Source organism: Callorhinchus milii, unplaced genomic scaffold (assembly GCF_018977255.1).
Source record: "Callorhinchus milii isolate IMCB2004 unplaced genomic scaffold, IMCB_Cmil_1.0 Scaffold1, whole genome shotgun sequence".
NCBI lineage: Eukaryota > Metazoa > Chordata > Chondrichthyes > Chimaeriformes > Callorhinchidae > Callorhinchus > Callorhinchus milii.
The window spans coordinates 114,316-132,493 of NW_024704742.1; the positions used below are offsets into that span (position 1 = coordinate 114,316).

The following is an 18,178-nucleotide window of genomic DNA, read 5'->3' on the forward strand; positions in this document are numbered from 1 at the left end:
AGGTTGTGGGTTCTACTACTATTGGCACTATACAGATTGACTAATTTGCAAACAAAACACGCACTCACGCACCATCTCAATAACAATGTGGACAAACATGTGGGAAGATTGATACTTAGCTCATATTCCTAACAATCATGTGTTTTAGATCACTGTGTTCTTGGAAATGTGCTAAATTTTCCTCTCTTGAGCCAAGGAAATTTACTATAAATACTGAGCAGTCACCAGAACAGAGGCCAGTAAGCACACAGTACCAGAAAGAAGGAAAACAAATTGCACAAGTGAAGCACAATGAACATCAAAGTCACCGTCAATGTCCTTGCTCTTGTTTTACTTTGTGTAACTTCCACACAAGGTATGAAATTAACTGAATCTTTTGTATTTGTAAAATGATTATGGTGACTAATTACAGATTTATACAGTTAGAGTTAAGAATGGAGAGTGGAGTTAGATTTAAGTAATTATGTAATAATAGTAAGAATTTTTGTTGTAATGTCTTTCATATTGGGAGGATGTCCCAAAGTGCTTCACAGGATAAAGCGCAGAGACTGTGTATTTTATAAACAGCAGCCAATTTAAGCACAATAATGTCTCACAAACAGCCATGAAGTGATTGTGTATTTTAACTTGGAGGATTATTGTCCAAGACACTTGGAGAAACTCCCTTATCTTTTCAAATAGTGACTGTTTGTGGGACACTGCTGTGCGAATATGGCCCACAAATTATGCAGTCAATTCACTTTACATTTTGTTCTGTGAAGCGCTTTGAGATGTCTCGAAGATGTGATATCAAATGCAAGGATTATTATTATTATGGGAACTTTAACTTCTACCTTGATAAACAAATGGGACCAAAGGATGAACCTCTAATAATGCAGCATACCTCGAAGGCTCTATTGACTAATTTGACTAAGTCAGCCTGGACTATGAGTTCAAATCCCGATGTGAAGCTTGTACCCACAAGTTTCTGACTCAGAGCCGAGAATGTTACCAGTTGAGGCGGGCTGACACAAAACAAGAGTTAATGTCAACAATCGTGTTTACTCCTGTTATGCACATTTAACTTTTAGTGAACTTTTTATCAATTAAGATCAGGAATGTTAATGCTGGGAAACATTTGCCAGTCTTACAGCTCCAGTGTCAGCAACAAACATGCACAGATAAGGCACTGCAAAGCTATTCCAGAATTAAAGGCAGTTTTGCACAGTGGACACATACTGGAAGGGTAAGGAATTGATGAATTGATGTCGGGTTGAGAGAGTTTTGGTGAGTGCTGAAAGTGCTCAGATGAGTGTTTTACTTTACTCTGGGAGCCAGCATTAATACAGATGGAAAAATGAGCATAATGTTAATTTTGGAAGCACTTCTTGCTTGATTTTAATTATTTCTACATATATAGGGAGAAGACTAAGACAGGTGGGGGGAAGCAGGATATGGGCTGATCAGATGGCACAGTGTACAGTATTTGTGCATTCATGTATAGTTCTGCGAAGGCAACGATTAAGGTGAAATCTCCCAGGTCCTTGAGTTCCTGATTTCCTGTTGGAGATGGGGAATTAGATTGGATCAGGCAATGAACTGAATTCATATGCAATTTAGCAGTGTGTGTGAGATTAGACAGAAATGCAGGGAGATCAGGTGAAATCCTCCGTTTCATATCTGAGGATGACTGTGTACTGATGAATACAACAGATAATCAATATGGAAAAAACATAAGAACAGATTCATGCTATATCAATAGATGCAAATGTTACAACCATTTTCTTGAAAAAAATGTAATCAATAAAAATAATTGTGATTATGTATGTTTCTCTTAGTGTTGCTGCTTATTCGAATCTTCTCAAAGGGCAGTGGTTATTTTGAACAGTAAATTACAGAACTACTTTTTAAAATTGATTTGGCACTTTATGTAGAATATTGGAGGAGAGAAGTGACTGGCTTGAAACATGAAACAGAGTAAAGTCTTGTCTGACTGGTTGAGTGATACTGGATCAGTGCTTGCAGGACAACTGATCATACCATTGCAATATAATACAATTTTCATTCATATAGTGCCTTTTCACATTGGTAGGAGATCTCAAAGTGTTTCAAATACCAGTGAGATAAATTGACAATTTCAATCCCATGATATTAAAAAAATGTGAAAAACATAAATAGTATTTTACTCTTCAGTCTTAAAAGTAGATGTCTCAGAGAGGATCTTATTGAAATAGACAAGATTTTGAATGAGATTGAGAAGGTAAACTCTAAACAATACTTTCAGTTGTAACAGGACAACAGAACAAGAGGACACAGATTTAGGGTTGCAAAGGGCAATTTCAGGACAGACACCACAAGACATTTCCTTACCCAGAAGGCAACAAACGATGGGAACGTAATCAGAAATGATGGTTGAGACAGGACATTGACTCAATTAAGAAACAACTTGATGCTGGAATCGGAAGATGGTATTCTAGAAGAGATCAAATGGGTCAAAAGCCCTTCTTCATATGAACCTCTCTTGTTAACTTCTGCAACAAGTATTTAGTGTTTAGAGATAATTATCTTGTGAATGAAAGAGGAGTTCCGGCAGGGGAGTTCCGTTCAATCAATGGATAATTATCCTTTAAATCATAACCAAATAACTAGAGTGTATGGAAGGTGAGAGTCAAATTAGTTGTGATAGTAGAAATCTTCCACAATTTGTTGAGATAAGACAGATTTTCTGTGTTGTTGTCGGGTTGAGAGAGTTTTGGTGAGTGCTGAGTCCCAGCTCTAAACTCCAGTAAATTTAATATTGTGAACCAATATAACTTGGTTCTGTAGCTCAGTGGTTAGAGCACTCGCCTCGCAAGCAAGAGACCTGGGTTTGATTCCCGCCAGGGCGAAACCTTGGGCCAGTTTCCTTACTGCACATGCCTGATAATAATCCCTCAAGAAAAAAACAGTAATAATTTGGTCACTCAATCCACAACTGTTTGTGGGACGCTGCTGTGCGCAATTGGCTGCCGCGTTTCGCCCACAAATATACAGTTAATTCACTTTACAGTCAATTCTGTGAAGCGCTTTGAGACGTCGAGAAGACGTGAAAAGCGCTATATCGAATGCTAGGATTATTATTATTATGACTTCAGCCACCAAGAAAAGAAACAAATATCTTATGGTTATTGTAAAATGGAAATAAGAATTATAAATATGTCTTGCAAAAAAAATTCCTTTAAAAGTAAGATCTGTAACCTTTTCATTATACAGCTTTTCCCATGATGTACCTACGCTGTAAGTGCATCAATATCCGTTCTGGATTCGTCAAACCATTGAGATTATTCTAAGTAGTCCCGAATGTGCAAGTAAACAAATCATGTAAGTGTTAACAGTATCCATTATTGACTTAACTTGCTATTTGTGTGTGTATATTATTTAATTGCTAAGAAAGACTGAAAATTCAAAGTAACTCAATTGTTCTTCATTGATTCCAGTCTTACCCTTCAAAATCAGCGGGTCTGCGTCAAACCTGAGGAATGGTCGGTGAAGATTTTGTTCCAAAAATTTAAGCCTGGGTAAGTTTCCATTTCCATGCATTTGGAAAGAATGAACCTTCAGACTAACAAAAGGCTATAGCTGCACAGGACAAATATCACCATGCACAACAATTAGCAAACCATTATGTCGAACATTGTATTTGGATTTCTTTTCTCAATATATTTCAAAATCTATTTGTGACCAAAACTATTGCACTACCTTGTACTTTAATCCTCTCCTAAATTAAAAGAGCTTTCCTCATATTGTCTACTACTGTTTCCGAACAACTAAGAATATTGAGGTGTAAAAGAACACTTGGATGCAACTGTTGGATTAGAACAAACTCATATTTATGTTACTGTTTTGAAGGAATTAGACAGAAAATGTATTGTCAATTCTGAAGACCTATAACTTTCTAAATTAATGTTTTCTTTTTCCACAGTTTGACCAAGATTAAACATCCCAGAAAAAAAGCATAATGTAATTTGAGGATTATTATTACAACAATACCTCATTGGTAGGGTAAATCTAACAACACTATGAACTCACACTTGCCTTAGTCCTGGTCAGGAGTTTCAGTTGACCAAGTATCACATAATGGCCTTTACGTTTATCCATTGTTGTATTTGTTCACTTAATAATATAACTAACTGCAAGATTGAAACTGGATATTTCTCCTTTTGAATTTGAGAATCTTCTCAATGCTAATTTGACAATGGATAACATTATAACATACCAATAGTCTGGGCCAATAGAAAAATGCAAGAATATTTGCCAAAATTGCAGGGAAACTTTTGCAGGCAAATTTTGTGGGAATATTTCACAATTTTTGCAGGAAATTGCGTTGATTGGTGCTATTGAGGTACATTTTACTACCAACCTACATTTTTTCACTTTATTGATAACAACAACAACAAGATTACATTTGTATAGCGCTTTTCACGTCAAAAACTAAACATGAGGATAAACATATATTGCAAAAAGGTATATATTTGCTAATTTCTTCTTTAACAAAAACTTAGTGGCCCATGGGGAGTGTGGGGTGGGTGGGACAGGGACACCAACACCAGCACGGACCCAAAGGGCCTGGTGATCTGCCAGGACCAGTGAACTGATTACAGGGCCAAAGGAGCTCATCACCTCCTGCCTCTCAGGACCTAGCACCCCACTAACACAGAAACAGAGAGAGACACACACACACACAGACACATACACACTCAGACACGCGCACACTCAGAAACACAAAGAAAGATGACCAAAAGCACGGTCAAAGAGGTACATTTTGAAAATTGAAAGAGGGAAGGGGAGCGAGAAAGTTGCAATGGGGGTCAGGTTGGGCGTTGGGACTTGAAGCAAAGGGAGCAACTAGGTCGATAGGGGTGAAGGAAGCCTCTAAGGTATGGATGGGGCAAGACTATGGAGGGATTTAAAGGTGAGACACAGTTTATTTTGCTAAGTCACAAATATCCAATAAAATGATATTACTTTAGCACACTGACGGAATGTCTCAAAGCCTTTCACAGCCTTTTTTACTGTAGAGTGTATAAACATTTATTTTGCTGCTGAACTATTTGGACTGTTCCAACATTTTACATCTAGTCAAAGAACATTCTGATCATAGGCCGGTTCCAAACTGAATGAAATCATAGAATCATATCATAGAATCATAGAATCGTACAGAACAGGCCCATCGCGTCTGCGCTGGCTCCTAAAAGAGCAATCTAACTCAATCCTACTGGCCCGCTTCACCCAACAGCTCGCTGGGTGAAATATTTTTTCCTAACCTCCCCTCTGTCTCTTTTAACAATGATCTTAAATCGGTGTCCTCGGGTTACTGACCCACATGCCAGTGGAAACAGTTTTTCCCGGTTCAACGTATCAAATCCTCTCATGATCTTGAAAACTTCTATTAAATCCCCTCTTAATCTTCTTTTCGCTAGGGAGAATAATCCTAGTTTCACTAACCTCTCCTCATAACTAAGGTCCTTCATTCCTGGTACCATCCTGGTAAACCTCCTTTGTATCCTCTCCAATGCCCCAACATCTTTCCTAAAGTGCGGTGCCCAGAACTGAACGCAGTCTCCAACTGAGGCCTAACCAGCATTTTATAAATATTCAGCATTACCTCCTGACATGTACTCTATGCCCTATTTATAAAGCCTAGTATCCTGGATGCTTTTTTAACAGCTTTATCTACCTGTCCTGCCACCTTCAGAGATTTGCTGATGTGGACCCCCAGGTCTCTCTGTTCATTTCCCCTCTTTAAGATTGTACCATCAGCTTATATTGTCTCTCCTCATTCTTCCTACCAAAATGCCACACTTCGCATTTCTCCACATTAAACCTCATCTGCCAAGTTTCTGCCCATTTTACCATTCTGTCTAAGTCCTCTTGGAGCCTGGTGCTATTCTCCTCACCATTAACTACTTTTCTTAGCTTAGTATCGTCTGCAAATTTGGAAATTGTGCTCTGTATACCTAAATAATGCAACTTTCCTGTAATGCAAATGCTACTCCACCTCCTGGCTGAAAACTTAATAGCTTTTTGTAAATGACTTGAATTAAGAAGTTTCTGGATATCTAAACTAGTGAGACAAGATGACTCAGCTAAGAGACATGGGTGATTGCATGTATCAGTTGTGACTCCACAACAATTTATTTAATTTAGACCCCTGTCATTCTAACACCATGGGTAGTTTAGAAATCAGAGACAGTCACATTATGTGGCAGCTGAGCAATAATAACAATTTACACTTGTATGGCAGCTTTTATGTAGGGTGAAAGACTCAACGACTGAAAGGGAGCTTAACCTCGAAGGATTAACTCAGGACTCAGTTTTACCCGCATTTCAGAGTTTCCATTGATCTTCGTATTTTTGGCAAGCTACAGGCTAGAGAAGCACATGTCATCCTATAATTGGTAGCACTCTCACCTCTGAGTCACAATGTTGTGGATTCGTGCCCCACATCAGGACTTACAATACCTCATATACTCTGAGATGACACTCTAATGCAGTCCTGGGGATGCGCTGCATTGTTGGAGATGCTTTCCTTTGGATGAGACATTAAACTGACACCCTATCTGCCTGCTCAGGTGGGCCTTAAAAATCTTATGGCACTATTTGAAAACAAAAACTTAGTTGCTCCTCTCCGTCCCAAATTCAGATTGATGACTCCCAGGGTGCCAGCTTCCCCTGTACTTGTGTACAGAGTGTCGGCACTACTAGCGATACAAAGTGCTGGTGACCACAAGGAGTGCTGGCACAGTGTGCCCCATACACTGTGCAGCCGGTACTCTGTGCTGCTGACATGTACAGGGCAGAGTGATGGCACCCCTCCCTGTGCCAGAAGTACGGTCTCACCAAAGATTTATGCAGTGGCAGGGTTGCCTCACTATTTTGGCTTGCTATTCATCTTTTGATACAGCCCAACATCTGATTTGTTTTGCTCGCTGCCACAGAGCATTGTTGCATCTTATTCTAGATCCCTGACCACGTCTGGTTTAGATTTTCGATCCCATTTTAAATTTTATAGAACTTTGTAAAGTCCCTCTGAGATGCCTCAACTTGAACTCTAACTTGGGACATCCTCCCGACGTGAAAGGCGCTATGCAAATGTAATTTTGTTGTTATTGTTGTTGCACGATAACATTTTTTCTCCCCAGTTTTGTTTCAACCCACCCCCCCTTTTGTTTTACGCCACTATCACCTCTTTAACCCATCAACTAATGCATTCTCTCCTTTGTCTTTTTTTTGTCTTCTTTGTCGTCCTTGTCCTACATCCTCCCCTCAACTTGTCCTTAAAAACCTCTCCCTCCCAACATGCGCCAGTTCTGACGAAGGACCCAAAACGTTGACTCACTTTCCTTTCTCCATAGATGCTGCCTGACCTACTGAATTTTCCGAGCTCTCTCTGTTTTTGTTTCAGATTCCCAGCATCTGCAGTATTTTGTGTTCTGTTCAAATAAAAATTTAGTTCAGCCCCTGACAAACTAACATTCTTAAACTTATTACATTATGACAGCTCAGTAGATTGGAAACTGGATTTGGATGCAGAAGCATCTGTGTTTGAATCCCTGTGGATCTTGTCAGCCTTTCCTCCCTTTTTAATGGTGCTTAAAGAGAATGAAAAAAAATCCTTTCAAGTGAGAGGAAAGAGTGTCAGCTTTGGCATAAATTTTCAGCCCAAACAAGAGATAAGAAATAGGATGCCTTCTTAAAACCCCAGTGTCCTGTAAAAGTGGTTCTGGGATAATAAAAATAATAATAATAACAATAATCCTTGCATTTAATATAGTGCCTTATCACGTCTTCGAGATGTCTCAAAGCACTTCACGGAATATACTGTAAAGTGAATTGACTGTATATTTTGTAGGCAAAACGCTGCAGCCAATTGGGCACAGCAATGTCCCACAAACAGTCATAGATTGAGTGACAATTTATTTTATTAATCAAAACAATTTCTGAAGGGATTATTACTTCCAGAAAAGTGATCTGCCAATCGACTGACAACTGGGTTATTGCTTACTGCTAGGTAAACAGAGGCAATGCAAGAAAATGCTGCACTTCCTCAAGTCCAAAATCGAGAGGATCTACTCAACTGCCACAGCCCTCCCAACTTCCACCCCCTCCCTACGCCCCAACCACATTCTGATAACTATCCATCGTTCCTTCCACACCTTTGAACCTGTCAACCCCTCCTTTGTCTTCACCACCATATCCTCCATGAAGCCCACCAGCTGCTCCCTGGACCCCATCCCCACGTCTCTCCTTAAATCCCAGCTCCTACTCCTCGCCGCCGACATCATCAATCTCTCCCTGTCAACTGGCACTGTTCCTACATCCCTCAAAACAGTCACTATCATCCCACCTTGAAGAAAACTTTGCTTGACCATCACAGCTATCCAGCTACCGGTCCATCTCCAACCTCCCTTTTCTGTCCAAGGTCCTTGAGAGAGCCATTGCCTCCTAGCTTTGCTCTTTCCTCTCCTCCCACTCCCTCTATGAACCCCTCCAATTGGGTTTCCATGCTGCCCACAGCACGGAAATTGCTCTGGTCAAGGTCAAGCTTCCTCTGCCTCCTCGTCCTCCTTGACCTCTCTGCCACCTTTGACACCATGGACCATTCAATCCTCCTCCACCGCCTCTCCTCCCACCTCAACCTTCAAGGTTCTGTCCTTGACTGGTTTAGGTCCTACCTTTCACACCGCCTCCATTTCGTCACGGCAAACGGCTTCTCCTCCAGCCACCACACCGTCTTGTGCGGTGTACCTCAGGGCTCTGTCCTCGGGCCCCTTCTCTTCACCCTCTACATGCTCCCTCTTGGTAACATCATCCACAGACATGGGGTAAATTTCCACATGTATGCAGATGACACTCAACTCCAGGACTACTGGTGTCCTGACCGACTGCCTGTCCAACATCAAGTCCTGGACGAGGGACAACTTTCTCCAAATGAACGTCAGCAAGACCGAGGCCCTCCTGATTGGCTCGCGCCAGCACCTCCGTACCTCGGGCGCTGGCAGCATCAGCCTCCACGGCTGCACATTCAACCTCACGAAGCCAGTCAGGAACCTGGGTATCTTGTTTGACCCTGAACTGACCTTTCTCCCCCACATCCGCACGTTGACCAGCCCTGCCTCCCACCACCTCCACAACATTGCCAGACTCCGCCACTGCCTCACCCCTCAGGCTGCCCAAACCCTCACCCACGCATTCGTCACATCAAGGCTCGATTACGGAAACTCCCTCCTCATCGGCCTTCCCAACTCTTCCCTTCACAAGCTGCAGATCATCCAGAACTCTGCAGCTCGTGTACTCTCGCGCACCAGGGTCCGCGACGCCATCACTCCCACCCTCGCCCGACTCCACTGCTTCCCCATCCCTCAGAGGATCGAATTCAAGACCCTGGTCCTCACCTACAAAGCCCTCCATGGCCTTGCCTCACCCTACTCTGCAACCTCCTAATCCCCTACCAACCCGCCTGTTTCCTCCGCTTAGCCGGCTCCACGTTCCCCAACCCACCCACCCCACCATTGGCGGGAGAGCCTTTAGCCATTCTGCCCCCAATCTCTGGAACTCCATCCCCCAATTACTCTGCCTCACCCCCTCCTTAGCCTCCTTCAAGTCCTGCCATCAGCCACTCCCCTTCTCCTCTCCCCCCTTCTCCCTCCCTGACCCCAGCTCGGGTCTGAAATGCTGTACGCTGTCCAGCGCCCTGAGACGTCCTCCCAGCGCGAAAGACGCTATACAAATGTAATTTGTTGTTGTTGTTGTTGTTGTTGTAAGGAAACTTGCCTTACATTTCGCCCTGTCCTGGAATCAAACCCAGGTCCTCTCGCTTGGGAGGCGAGTGCTCTAACCAATATGCTGCAGAACTCCACAGACTGATTGCAAAAAAGTATTTGTACTCCGCTAACTCTGAATGCCAATCCAAGATGATTACTGAATTAATTTTGAAATATCCTTGATCATTTGTGTCAAAGTCTTGAAAATAGTCAATAATTATCTACTAAAATAGTTTTGTGAAAATCACCTGAAATCTGATCCAAGATCTTGCATTTTTTATCCCATTGTTTCAAACTGTAACCAGTTTGCAAATGAAGACTAAATTTAAGATTTTTCCATAATTCTGTATGACCTTAAATTTTAAGACAAAACAGTCTTACAGGGTGAAACTTGTTGGGCCAGTTTGAAGTTAAATGTAAAAAAAAAGTCTGATGAAATGGTGACAATAGTATTTGCTCATCACGTGAACATTGGAAACTGAGTAGCCCAGGGGAAACTGGTGATTAGCATAAGGGTTTCATTTTTAATACAAAATTTAAATTTACAGGAACTCTCCACTTGAAACTAAGACACCGCGCAAAGGTGACTGGATTCATAGAAGGCTTTTTTAGAATAAATGCTATGTAGGTATTAAGTTTCACTTCCTCAATGTAATTGAGGCAGTCAAGAAAAGAAGCCCTATTGCAAATAACCAGCAGCTCAAAGCCGGGGCTAAAATACCCATTTCAGTAAATATTAAATTTCCAACATCACAATCTGTGGGTGGGTTGAATACTGAAAAGCATGTTTCTTGGAAGTTGTGCTTTTTTGTAAGGTTACATATAATTCCACAGACTGTACAGTGTCAAAATAAGTCAAAGTCTCCCTATGCACTTCACATACATCCCTATGCAATCCTCTTCTACCTTGTGTACAGATTAGTTCAGATGGGTTGGGTAATGTTGCTCATTATTCGGTGAAAATTCCCAAATGTCACAGTGTCTGAAATGAAAGAATAATAATAATCCTTGGATTTTATACAGCGCCTTATTACATCTTCAAGACGTCTCAAAGCGCTTCACAGAATATACTGTAAAGTGAATTGACTGTATATTTTGTGGGTGAAACATGACAGCCAATTGCATACAGCAGCGTCCCACAAATAGTCGTGGATTGAAGTGACCGATTTATTATTACAGTATTATATTTTTTTGAAGGAATTATTACCCCTGAAAAAGCAATCTGCCAATCAACTAACAACTGGGTTCCTACTTACTGCTAGGTAAACAGAGGCGTGTGGAGTAAGGAAACTTGCCCAACGTTTCACCCTGCTGGGAGTCTAACCCAGGTCCTCTCGCTTGCAAGGCGAGTGCTCTAACCAGTAAGCTACAGGATCTCACAATAAATTCAGGCTTCGATGTGATTATTCATCTCGGATCACACACAGCGTTTACTCATCAGCCCAGTGTGAATTTCTATTTCAGATCTCCATTAGTGCAAATGTTATTTTTGAATCTTAATGCCCAGTTTATTTCATTAGCATTTTTTGATACCTTCCCTTGTGTCATTTTCAATGTTAATACTGGCAGAGCTGATTGAATGTAGTTAATTGGTATGATTTGTTGGTGCGTGCTACGTTCTGCAGTGAAAAGGTACTCTGTGAACCACATGATAACAACTGGACTGTCGCCACACTATTGTGACAAAGTCTTGGGAGTGGGGGAGTAGCCTAGTACCTGACAAGTGCTTACATGTATCCAAACCAGATTGAGCTCCACATATATATGCATTCTACACATGGAAATTTCCCTGTGAAGGTACATAATATTCAGGAAGATTTGGGCAGGATAGATTTTGAAGTAGATGAAAGTAATGCAATGATTGTCAGAACATGGAATAGTAAAACATAAAGGGTTGCCCATTTTGAAAAGTGAAGGGGAAATTGATTTGGGAGTGACTCTTTGAAGATTTCCAGTGTGAAGCTGCCTTGAAAAAAGTTAACCAAATATTATTAACTGAAATTGTGTGATTCGCTATAATAATATAGCTTTCATATAGTCTCTTTCCCATTAAAAATAATAATAATCCTTGCATTTGATATAGCGCTTTTCACATCTTCTCGACATCTCAAAGCACTTCACAGAATATGCTGTAAAGTGAATTGATGGTATATTTGTAGGCGAAACGCGGCAGCCAATTGCGCACAGCAGGGTTCCACAAACAGATGTGGATTGAAAATGACCAATTTATCATTGTTTTGTTTTTGGAGGGATTATTATTAGGCTGCGTGTGGAGTAAGGAAACTTGCCCAAGGTTTCGCCCTGCTGGGAATCGAACCCAGGTGTCTTGCTTACAAGGCGAGTGCTCTAACCACTGAGCTACAGGACTCCAAGTTGGGAGGACATCTCAAAGTGTTCACAGAATCTACTATAAAGTGTGGAGTCCTGTAGCTCAGTGGTTAGACACTCACCTGGCACGCAAGAGGCCTGGGATTGATTCCCAGGCAGGGAAAACATTGGACAAGTTTCCATGCTCCACACACACGCGCGCGCGCCTCTGTTTACTAGCAATCAGTAGGAACCCGGTTGTTAGTCGATTGCCGGATCACTTTTCCGGGAGTAATAATTCCTATAATAATAATAAATTCATCACTCAATCCATGACTTTTTGTGGGACACTGCTGTGTGCAATTAGCTGCCACGTTTTGCCCACAAAAAGGACAGTCAATTTACTTTACTGTATATTCTGCGAACTGAGCTACAGGACTCAACACTTTGAGACATTTCGAGGATGTGATAAGATGCTATATGAAATCCAAGGATTATTATTATTGTTATTATTATACCTCACTGATTCTAGTTTGAAGGCAATTTGCACAAAGCAATGTCCCACAAACAGCCATTAAACGAATGACCAATTTTATCTGGAGGATTGTTGTGCAGGACATGGGGAGAAACTCCATTCCTTGTTCACAGGATCTTTGATATCCAACTGAACAGGAAGAGAGGACCTTGGTTTACCATCTCATCCATTCATCCAAAGGACGGCACCTCTGATATTGCAACACACCTTCAGCAATGGATTGTCGGGCTAGACTATAAGAGTTCCAAGGCCCCATGTGGGACTTGAACCTGCAACCTTCTGACTCAGAAACGAAAGTACTTCCAACTGACTCAGGCTGATAGACTATCAAATAATTAAAAGAGAATTACAATCTCAAATGCTGGTTAACGCCATTTTGCTGTCAGAATTTTGCTTGCCAATGTTTCGTTCGACTTTTTGGCGCCTTTCTCCAGCAGAAAAAAGCAACAAAAGCGAAAACACCAGCTGCCATCGTAAACCACAAGGTGCATCGATGTCTGAGCTTATTAAGGTACGAAATAGTAGGTTCTAAACTGCATATATCCTTTCTATTTTCTCTACAAAATTTAATTTTGCATGTTACTTTGCATCTGCACTCCAGTGTAACCAAAATTAGATAATGTGCTTTCAGGGAACTGACAGAAAATAGAGGTCAGAATGCTGTACTACCTTTTTAATGATGTAATCAGGGTGGTCCAACCTTTTGGCTGTAGAGAGCAGTATTTTTGAGAAATGTACGCAGCCCACATAAGCAATATTTTTGTATTTCCCTTACAGAACCATAACCTCGAAGAATCATATAGAAGTTCTATGTTCTAAATTGAGTAACTACTACTTAATTTCACTGTGTTTCAGTTGCAATGCAACTTTAAATAGGCAATGCAAAAATTCATACAAATTATAAAAGAATAATATATTTTTAACAATATGCATGAATAATCAATCTTCGTAACCATGCAACACTTCTCTCAGGAATTTTCAAATTTATTTCTTGAGCACTACAGTACGCAATGAAGCACCTCAATGGCAGTTAAACACTTTCTTGAATAGGTACAATACAATATAAAATTCCATTTGTTTAGTGCATTTCACATCGGGAGGACTTCTCAAGACGCTGGACAGTCAGGGATTTGGACCCAAGCGGGGGTGGGGAGGTGGGGTTGATGGATACCTATCAATTCAAGCTAAACCTTAAATCAAGGGCCCTTAAGACTTGTCTTTCGTTGAAATTACCGTTCAGCCTGCCACATACATGGGCTCTCACTGGGCCTGGAAAGAAGACTAGCACCATCTCTGCTCCCCATTGTAGACTGGAGTTTTCTCCATAGACGGGCTTAAGACCCCACAGTCTATGGGGAAAACCGCTAGACTTGACAGGTATGAAGAACATTTGGCAGACCAGCTGAAATCATCCCACCGGGCTGGATAAATTCCTTCCAAAAAAAAAAATTCGGTCAGTCAATCCACAATGTTTGCGGGACACTTCTGTGTGAAATTGGCTGCCACGTTTCACCCACAAAATATACAATCAATTCACTTCACTTTGAAGCTCTTTGAGACATCCCGAAGACGTGATAAGACCCTATATCAAATGCAAAGATTATTATTATTTACAGCCCCCAGGCCCCAGTTGATATGATTTGGGAAAATATGGGGAAACTGCATTTGTTACATCTTTCCATCTCACCTAAATACCTACTCCTTCAACCCTATTTTGCACCACTTCCCTTTCTCTTACTCCCTTGCTTGGCTTCCAACACTGTCTCTGTGAATTGCTCCAAGGTAATGGTAGCTGAGGCCACAGATATGCCTGAAAACAATCCTTTTCTCATGATTATTCTGCCTTTATTCAGATAGCAGAGATCATACACAAATTGGGATGGCGCTTCAAAAAATGCAACAAGCCCCTTGCTCTCCACTAGAGTGTCAGCCTAAACTGTGGACTCAAAATCCTAACGTGGGGTTTGAAGCCACATCCTTCTTATTCTGAGGCAAGAGTGCTACCAAATGAGCCAGGGTAACATCATTTTGGTTAGCCAAGCGGAAAGAATATTTAGAACAAAGTTCAATTAAAATCGGTGTAAAACAAAAATGGAATGAGAAATGTAAGAAACACATCCCGTCCACAATAAATCATTACGTTTATTGCTTGTTCAGTGTCACTGATCCCACATTAATCGGTATGTGTGAATCACATAAAGATTTAACTGTGTATGAATGGAGATTCTCCTGCCCCAGGCTCCACAAGCCTATCACACCCATCCTCACTTGACTACCTTGTTTCTCCATCCCCCAGCAAATGTTCTTAAGTGCTGTGCTGCTTCCTATTCAGGGCGCCTATACATGGCGAAAAGTGGGCAAGTTTCTTTAACCCACCCACACGCCTCTGTTTATCAGCAGTAAGTAGGAACCTGGTTGTTAGTCGATTGGCAGATCGCTTTTCCGCGGGTAATAATCCCTTAAAAAAAAATTTGGTCACTCAATCCATGACTGTTTGTGGGACCCTGCTGTGCGCAATTAAGCTGCAGAGTTTCGCCCACAAAATATACAGTCAATTCAGCTTATTGTATATGTGAAGCTCTTTGGGATGACTTGAAGGCATGATAAGGCATTGTATCAAATGTAAGGATCAAATGTAAGGATCATTCCCTACTCCGACTGCTGCTATTGGTATGAGGCACCTAATGGCAGCAAAAAATATTGTGCAATCATCAGATTTCCTGCAGTTTCATATTTAAAATTTTGTAAACTATAAAAGGAATATAACCTTTCACAACTGTTAGCCTTCATATACCATATGCCTCCTAACCACAACACTTTCTCAATATATCAGACATTCTGCTCTGATCATGCTTCACATGCCATTAGTGAGGTAAGATATGCGGCTGAAAGAAGTAGAAGGATACCTTCTCCCTTCAGAAATTTTCCAGCCAGGAAGACATTTAAATGCCTTTTTTTTGTCAATTTGGGAAAACATAGCTCATACAACAACAACAAATTGCATTTACATAATGCACGGAGGATGTCCCAAGGTGCTGGACAGTCAAGGGTTTGTATCTGACTTGTGGGCTGGAGTCAAAAGGGTGTTGGTGGGAAGGTGACCAAAGGCACGGTCGAAGAGGAAGGTCTTGATAAAACATACTCAGGTAACATTTAGCTCAATATCTTGAATGTGAACTTTGGAGGTGTCACTCTCAACTCTCACCTCTTTTCTCCAGGAATAGGCAATAACCACATGAGATTATGGTGCTGTATCCATTCCCTACGTCCACTATGGAAATCCACAAATCCACCGTGAATGTGAGTCTTTGACTGTAATCTAGCAGACAATCTTCCGCAGGAAACCTTCATTTGGTTTAAGTGACATCACTGGGGATCCCAGTCCTAGGCACAGCAGAGGATACAACACTAATTTGTTGTGGTGACAGTTAGTTAAATTGCCACATGAACAGCAAATGAGTAGATTTCAAGACCCTTATCTTCGATCGTGCCTTTGGTCGCCCTCCCACCTCTCTGCCTTCCCTCACCCCTACCCCACCCCTCCCCCATGCTCGGGTCCTGACCCCTGACTGTCCAGCACCTTCGGACGTCCTCCCGATGTGAATGGCGCTCTATAAATGTAATTTGTTGTTGTTGTTCTAAGGTGTCCCAGGACACTCATACATATCCATGGCAATAATATGTTACACATTTGGTCAAAATAACTTTGATTACGATTCCTGTAGGTCTTTCAAACTAGCAAGGTTGGATGAGATCCATAAGCCTTCAACAATGTTGATTTCATTACCAGAAATTTCCATATTTTAAACACACAAGTAAAAGCCATCAAAGCATATTGCTCTGTCATTTCTAAGGAATTATGCAAATATTTGCATAATCAGGACTCCAATTGGCTCTTGGGAAATTCCAGCCCCAATTCTTGACATAACTAATCTTCAAGTGGTAGGACCAGAATACGTCAGCCTAAAGATTGAGTCATGATGAATGGGCCACCAAAATTAGTTATTATACTATCAGAGCAATATGCCAGAAAAAAACAGATGCTAGGTTTGTTCAAAGGCACAACAACAATTTCAATGTCCAGCTTTGATGTTAATTAACTGCAAAAATAACTCTTGCCAGCTGGTTTTCACTTCCACAATTGGACTTGGCCCCTAAGAAACTGCCCTAAATGAACTGTGATCATTGTCATACATTGCAGGCTAACTTATTTGTGAAAACACACAACACCAGCTTCAGGACAGACACTATCAGTCTACTGAAACCTAACTATGTACAATTTGCACCATATCGCCCCATCCCAAAAGTTATTAATAATAATCCTCGCATCGTAACTGATACAGCGCCTCATCACGTCATCGAGATGTCTCAAAGCGTTTCACAGAATATCCTGTAAAGTGGATTGATTGTGTATTTTGTGAATGAATCGCAGAAGCCAATTGCGCACAGCAGCGTCCCACAAACAGCCATGGAGAGAGTGACACATTTTTATATAAGGGAATGTTGGCCAGGACACTGGGAGAAACTCCCTTCTCTTTTCATCACAATAATCAGGAGCAAATAGGCTTGGACCGATCGGCGTAATGCCAAGCAAATCAATTGATCCACTGTGGTGGATCCAACCATGATATGGTGAACCACAGAGAGCTGTGTGGCTGTAAAAGTGAGATTAAATATTATGCTCAAGCTTTCATAATTAACTATTTTTAGTTTTCTCGCCCACGCTTAAGTTCATAATGTGTAATGAAAAAACAATTAAAGAAAAAAATTATCATTTCATTTAATATAGTGCCTTTCAGGTCAGGAGGATGTCCCAAACAAAATTTGTTGCACAGGGTAGAGTCTGTGATTTTTTTATAACATTTTTGGAGGGATTAGTGCCCCCGGAAAGTAATCCGTAAAAGTTAACGAATCGATTAACAACCAGTTCCTACTTACTGCATATTTACTGCTAGGTAAACTGAGGTGTGTGAAATAAGGAAACCAGTTCCCTCGCTTGAGAGACGAGTGCTCGAGAAAGAAGAGGAGGAAGAAGAGAAAAACAGTCTCAACCGTGGCCACCTGGACCCAAATGTCTTCATTGTGTCCTTGGCCTGGAGAGGTGGCAAGGGTAAATGATGATATTCCCATAACATCATAACACAACATCATAACATAACATCATAACACTGCACTTGTGCTATTTCACTGTCTTCCTACTGCTCTTTGGGAAGAGGGGTTGGTAGCTTCATAGGTAAGGAGTTAGGAGGATCTGCTACTCATCCGACATATGGCTTTTCTGTGACAGATACTGGCGAGGAGCGCATGATCGTTTGCAGCTTTATAAGGCTGGGTGGATGTCATGAATGGAAAGATATTATGTGACAGATCATCAATGTAGGATTGGATGATTTAGGTGAGCTCTGTCAATAGGACGCATGGCCAATGGTGGATTAACAAGGGCGCCAATGGTGCTGAGGCACCAGGTCCTCACCTTGGAGGACGTGATTCTGGCTATATGGAAAATCAGGAAATTTCCTAAGGCCTCCGAGATTGTCTGCCGATCCCCCCTGTG

At 41.3% G+C, this 18,178-nt stretch overlaps 1 long non-coding RNA gene and 1 other non-coding gene across 2 annotated transcripts; one reads left to right on the forward strand and one right to left on the reverse strand.

Annotated features, from left to right (window-relative positions):
- The first annotated feature begins 238 nt into the window (after positions 1-238).
- On the forward strand, positions 239-3,962 carry LOC103188308. The gene is made up of 3 exons (XR_488971.2): positions 239-355; positions 3,232-3,339; positions 3,456-3,962. It is a non-coding gene; the product is annotated as an uncharacterized LOC103188308 (long non-coding RNA).
- An 8,116-nt stretch (positions 3,963-12,078) lies between these two features.
- trnat-ugu lies at positions 12,079-12,150 on the reverse strand. The gene has a single exon. It is a non-coding gene; the product is annotated as a tRNA-Thr (tRNA).
- Positions 12,151-18,178: the final 6,028 nt, after the last annotated feature.